The sequence below is a fragment of the Aegilops tauschii genome, unplaced genomic scaffold (genome assembly GCF_002575655.3).
Source record: "Aegilops tauschii subsp. strangulata cultivar AL8/78 unplaced genomic scaffold, Aet v6.0 ptg000631l_obj, whole genome shotgun sequence".
NCBI classification, from domain to species: Eukaryota; Viridiplantae; Streptophyta; class Magnoliopsida; order Poales; family Poaceae; genus Aegilops; species Aegilops tauschii.
In genome coordinates, this window is record NW_027332867.1 from 3,226 (window position 1) to 10,470 (window position 7,245).

The window sequence follows — 7,245 nt, forward strand, 5'->3', positions numbered from 1 at the left end:
TGATATAGTTGAAGCACAGTCAAAATACGGTTTTTTTGGATGGAATATTTGGCGTCAGCCTATAGGTTTTCTGGTTTTTTTAATTTCTTCTTTGGCAGAATGTGAAAGATTACCCTTTGATTTACCAGAAGCGGAGGAAGAATTAGTAGCAGGTTACCAAACTGAATATTCCGGTATCAAATATGGTTTATTTTATCTTGTTTCTTACCTAAATTTATTAGTTTCTTCTTTATTTGTAACAGTTCTCTACTTGGGCGGGTGGAATTTCTCTATTCCCTATATATCCTTTTTTGATTTTTTCCAAATGAATAAAGCAGTTGGAATTTTGGAAATGACAATGGGTATATTTATTACATTAACTAAAGCTTATTTATTTCTCTTCATTTCTATCACAATAAGATGGACTTTACCGAGGATGAGAATGGATCAGTTATTAAATCTTGGATGGAAATTTCTTTTACCTATTTCCCTGGGCAATCTCTTATTAACAACCTCTTCTCAACTTGTTTCACTATAAATAAGATAATACAATAATAGTAAGAATATTTTCAACACAAAAGCTCTCTCAAACAAGAGAAAGAAACATATCTTTTTCATAGATATTTAGAATGAATATGTTCCCTATGGTAACTGGGTTCATGAGTTATGGTCAACAAACAATACGTGCTACAAGGTACATAGGTCAAAGTTTCATAACTACCTTATCCCACACAAATCGTTTACCTATAACGATTCACTACCCTTATGAAAAATCAATTACACCAGAGCGTTTCCGAGGGCGAATCCACTTTGAATTTGATAAATGTATTGCTTGTGAAGTATGTGTTCGCGTATGTCCGATAGATTTACCCGTTGTGGATTGGAGATTTGAAAAGGATATTAAAAGAAAACAATTGCTTAATTATAGTATTGATTTCGGAGTTTGTATATTTTGTGGCAATTGTGTTGAGTACTGTCCAACAAGCTGTTTATCAATGACTGAAGAATATGAACTTTCTACCTATGATCGTCATGAATTGAATTACAATCAAATTGCTTTAAGTCGGTTACCAATCTCCATAATGGGAGATTACACAATTCAAACAATTAGGAATTCGTCTGAAAGTAAAATAAACAAAGAAAAATCTTCGAATTCAAGAACGATTACTGATTACTAAACTTTGATTTTGTCTTTTTGTTATAAAAATCTAATAATTCTTTATTAAACTTTAAAATTAAACTATAAAGAAAAACTACTGCTTATTGGAAATTATTTCTTATTTTAAATCAGACTAGATTTTCGTGATATAATATAATTTATAACTATACAGTTTATACACAAAAAAATACCCAAATCCTTTTTTCCTTCCTTGAATCCTTTAGTTTTAGTCAGTTCATGAAAAATTTTATACTATTAATTTCTTTTTATCCATAATGGATTTACCTGGACCAATACATGAGATTCTTATGCTATTTGGGGGATTTGTTCTTCTACTAGGGGGTCTAGGAGTAGTATTACTTACCAACCCCATTTATTCTGCCTTTTCGCTGGGATTAGTTCTTGTTTGTATATCCTTATTCTATTTTTTATTAAATTCCTACTTTGTAGCTGTCGCACAACTTCTTATTTATGTGGGAGCCATAAATGTCTTGATCATATTCGCTGTAATGTTCGTAAATGGCTCAGAATGGTCTAAAGATAAGAATTATTGGACTATTGGAGATGGGTTCACTTCACTCGTTTGTATAACTATTGTTTTTTCGCTAATGACTACTATCCCAGATACGTCGTGGTATGGAATTCTTTGGACTACAAGATCAAACCAAATAGTAGAACAGGGTCTCATAAATAATGTTCAACAAATTGGAATTCATTTAGCAACCGATTTTTATCTTCCGTTTGAACTCATTTCCATAATTCTTCTAGTTTCTTTAATAGGTGCAATTACTATGGCTCGGCAATAAGAAAACTTAGAAAAAGTACAAATTATAAGAATTGCAAATCTAAAATAAATAACTAAAGAATCACAATTTTGATTTAGTAAAATCCATCTACTGCCAACAAATACCTCCTTTATTTTCTCTTTTGTTGTGTAATTGTTCTATTGTAATTAATTGAATCGGTTCAATTCTTGCCCTCATATTGAAATGAATCGAGATTGATAAGGAGTTAGTTAATGATGTTTGAGCATGTACTTTTTTTGAGTGTCTATTTATTTTCGATTGGTATCTATGGATTGATCACAAGCCGAAACATGGTTAGAGCTCTAATATGTCTTGAACTTATACTGAATTCAATTAATCTAAATCTCGTAACATTTTCTGATCTATTTGATAGTCGCCAATTAAAAGGAGATATTTTCGCAATTTTTGTTATAGCCCTTGCGGCTGCTGAAGCCGCTATTGGACTATCCATTCTTTCTTCCATCCATCGTAATAGGAAATCCACTCGTATCAATCAATCTAATTTATTGAATAATTAGAATTTTGAATAATTAGACATAGAATCCTCTAAACAAAGGCGCACATATTAAAATAAATAGAAATCAATACTATTTTCTTAGTATTATTTGAGAATATCCATTTTTTTTAGTAGATTATTGCTTTTTTTAGTAGATTATTGCATAGTATTCTTTTTCACTTAAATGAATTTTTGTATTTGTAATTCATTGATATTGCAATTTGAATATTGCAATAATTTATATTGAAAAGACGATAGCCAATTTATTGGCTAATTCGAATTCGTCTGTACAATTCGTAAAATTCTTTCTTATTTCTTATTGTTGAAATCCAAAATTAAAGTCTCTTGGCTCTCTTCACGCTTTCTCACAAACAGATTAAAAAATAGATTTTTATTTTTGAAGTTTGGATAAACCATTGCTTCGTCTGGTGTCTACAATACATATGACTCATTATAGTACTAATTTCATTTTTACCAGATCGAAAAATTTTATGTTGAAAAGAAAAATTTATAGATCCAATGTCACATTCCGTAAAAATTTACGATACATGTATAGGATGCACTCAATGTGTACGAGCTTGTCCAACAGATGTATTAGAAATGATACCCTGGGATGGATGTAAAGCCAAGCAAATTGCTTCCGCGCCGAGAACCGAAGATTGTGTGGGTTGTAAGAGATGTGAATCTGCCTGCCCGACAGATTTTTTAAGTGTCCGCGTTTATTTAGGGCCTGAAACAACACGTAGCATGGCTCTATCTTATTGATACGTTACAAAAAACTTCACTCGAATCGTCTGATTCCTCTTTACCGAAGAAGCCTGTGCTCGAAATAATCGAGCACGGGCTTTTCTGGTCAAAACGTATCTTGTCTTTATCACTTTATCATGAGTTATTTTCCTTGGTTAACAATACTTGTTGTTTTGCCGATATTTGCAGGTTCATTAATTTTCTTTTTACCTCATAAGGGAAACAAAGTCGTTAGGTGGTATACTATATCTATTTGTTTATTAGAATTCCTTCTAATGACTTATGCGTTCTGTTATCATTTCCAACTGGAGGATCCCTTAATCCAATTAAAGGAGGATTATAAATGGATAGATGTCTTCGATTTCCACTGGAGATTGGGAATCGATGGACTTTCATTAGGATCTATTTTATTGACAGGATTTATCACTACTTTAGCTACTTTAGCAGCTTGGCCAATTACACGGAATTCGCGATTATTCTATTTCCTGATGCTCGCAATGTATAGTGGTCAAATAGGATTATTTTCTTCGCGAGACCTTTTACTTTTTTTTATCATGTGGGAGTTAGAATTAATTCCTGTTTACTTACTTTTATCCATGTGGGGGGGGAAGAGGCGTCTATATTCAGCTACAAAGTTTATTTTGTATACTGCAGGCGGTTCCATTTTTTTCTTAATCGGAGTTCTGGGTATGGGCTTATATGGTTCCAACGAACCAGGATTAGATTTGGAAAGATTAATTAATCAATCATACCCTGCAACCTTGGAAATACTTTTATATTTTGGCTTCCTTATTGCTTATGCTGTCAAATTGCCGATTATACCCCTACATACGTGGTTACCAGATACCCATGGGGAAGCACATTATAGTACATGTATGCTTTTAGCGGGAATATTATTAAAGATGGGAGCATATGGATTGATTCGGATCAACATGGAATTGTTACCTCATGCTCATTATCTATTTTCGCCCTGGTTAGTAATAATAGGAGCGATCCAAATAATCTATGCAGCTTCAACTTCTCTTGGTCAACGAAATTTCAAAAAAAGAATAGCTTATTCCTCTGTATCTCACATGGGTTTCATAATTATAGGAATTGGTTCCATAACCAACATTGGACTCAATGGAGCTATTTTACAAATATTATCCCATGGATTTATTGGTGCTACACTTTTTTTCTTGGCAGGAACCGCTTCTGATAGAATGCGTCTTGTTTATCTCGAAGAACTGGGGGGAATATCCATCCCAATGCCTAAAATTTTTACCATGTTTAGTAGCTTTTCAATGGCTTCTCTTGCCTTACCAGGAATGAGTGGTTTTGTCGCAGAATTAGTAGTATTTTTTGGACTAATTACTAGTCCAAAATTTCTGTTAATGCCAAAAACACTAATTACTTTTGTAATGGCAATTGGAATGATATTAACTCCTATTTATTTATTATCTATGTTACGCCAGATGTTCTATGGATACAAGCTATTTAATGTTCCAAACGCAAATTTTGTGGATTCTGGACCACGAGAACTCTTTATTTTAATCTGTATCTTTTTACCAGTAATAGGAATTGGTATTTATCCAGATTTTGTTCTCTCCCTATCCGTTGACAGGGTAGAGGCTCTCTTATCCAATTATTATCCTAAATAGGTTTGCTTTTTTTTACTCGTCTGCTCTATTAATGCAGAAATAAGTAAAAAAGTATAATTAGATCTATCTCGAATTTTTGAGAACCCTTTGAGAAGGCGTTCAAGGGGTTCTCAAATAAAACATAAAAGTAAAAACCTTCATTTCATGAAGGTTTTATTTTATGTAATCATTTAGGTGTTAATGTAAACGAACCATAACTATGTAAGCCTATTCCTAATAGATTTATACCAAAATAACAAATCCAAATTATAAGAAATCCTATCGAAGCTATAAGTGCAGAATTCGTACCCTTCCAATTTGTATTTGTTCTACTATGTAAATAAATTGCGAATATGGTCCAAGTAATAAATGCCCAAGTTTCCTTAGGATCCCAATTCCAATAGGATCCCCAGGCCTCATTAGCCCATACTGCTCCACAAAGAATACCTACGGTTAAAAGGGTAAATCCTAGGCTAATGACACGATAACTCCAAGAATCCAAACGCTCCGTTAATTGATATTTGTAATAATTTGGAAATGAAGGGACAGAGGTTCTTTTTAAAGCACTTCTTTTTGCATAAAAATATTTAATATCACTAAAGAAAAATGTTTTATTTAAAACATTTTTTTTCTTTTTAGAAAAGAAATGGAAATTATTTCGAAATCTAATGATTAGAATAGCGGCAGATAATAAGGATCCGCACAAAAGAGTTGCATAGCTTAATAACATCATACTGACATGCATCATTAACCACTGAGATTGTAGAGCAGGTACTAGTATCGTGGATTGATGCATTTCAGTTAAAAGACCCGATGTGGCAAAGCCTTGCGTTAAAATAGTACTTGGCGTAGTTATTGTGCTTAAATCATTTTTAGAGTTCTGTATTTTAGGAATGGTATGAAGAATATACAGGGCCCATGAAAGGAAGATCAATGACTCATATAAATTACTTAATGGAAAATGTCCCGAGGAAGCCCAACGAGAAACTAAGAATCCTGTTATAGAGAAAAAAGTAACTATCATTCCTTTTTCTGACGAATCACGTAATCCTCCAAGTTCACGAACTAATAAGGTTATAAAATGAATCGTAATCACAATTGAAATCGTTGAGAAAGAGATATGAGTTAGTATATGTTCTAAAGTTGCAAATAGCATAAGGGGAAGGTCCCATTACAAAATTGTAAATTTCGAATTGATTTCTAATCTATTGTATTCTTTTTCAAGAATGCCGCCACTCGGATTCGAACCGAGATGCTTGAGCACTGCTTCCTAAGAGCAGCGTGTCTACCAATTTCACCATGGCGGCTAACTTCAAATAATAGGTAACTTAAAAGAATAATAGCTATTATCTTGGGAATCGTCGATATTGGGAAAGTCCATAAAATTTAGGAACATTAGAGTTTTCATTAAAATAGACTTCGTTTGGTAGTATCGTTTCCATTTTTTTTTTACAATAAACTCTTGCTTTGCCCAATAGAAACACAAACACTGCTTGAAAGAGTTGGAATTTCTTTTTTCTAACTTGCAATTGTAGAACTAATTTTTTCTAATTAATTTCTCGTTTACATTTTGAAAATTCTTTCAATACAATGAAAAAAATCCAAAAGGGTTTCTATTTAATGATGAAATTAAAATGGATAAATGGAAAAGGCTTTTTGGATTTTTTAAAAATTTCTAGAATGAAAGTCTTTATGCTCTTATTAATAAGATTTACTAACCTTATGATTTTGGAGAAGATAGGTGGAAGTTGTAAGTCCTATTGTAAGAATACTCCACTTTTCATAATTTTCATAATAGAATATGAGGATTCTATTATGAAAATTATGAAAAGTTCATTGATAGGAAAAGAATACTTAGCACACAGTATACCAAACAAAACTTTTTTTTCTTGTATATATAAGATAAGAGGGGTTTTTTGTTCTAAGAATATTGTACCGAGTAATTCGACACATAAAAGTACATTCAAAGAAGAATCAAAATTATTAAATAATTGGAATTCTTTTTTGATAAGTCAATTCATATTATTCCAAAATCTTATTATTTGTTTGTTGCCCAGAAAAACCCTTTGGTTTTGGATGCTCATTACCGCTCGAAAATGATCTTGATTTTACTAAAGAATAAGATTGTACTATGGAAAAATAAGTCTTTTTCTTCCAAATATTTTTACGAATACGCTTTTTTGACATTGAAGTACGTTTTTTTGGAACTGCCATTCAAAAAGGAAATTACTTTTTTCTAGTTGTATGTGAAAGACATCTATTGCTGCAAATCAATCCTTCTTTCTTCTTTTTATTAGTATTTATACTTAGATACTGAAAGATACTTAAATTTTGAATTATTTTTTACTTCATTTTGTCTAATGCGGATAAGACAACAAGAATTTTTTAACATTTTTTCTTTATATATTTTATACTTGTTTTTTAATAATATAGAATATA

General features: G+C 31.7%; 1 non-coding gene across 1 annotated transcript; it reads right to left on the reverse strand.

The window, feature by feature from the left end:
- Window positions 1-6,033: 6,033 nt before the first annotated feature.
- On the reverse strand, window positions 6,034-6,113 carry TRNAL-UAG (transfer RNA leucine (anticodon UAG)). The gene has a single exon. It is a non-coding gene; the product is annotated as a tRNA-Leu (tRNA).
- Window positions 6,114-7,245: the final 1,132 nt, after the last annotated feature.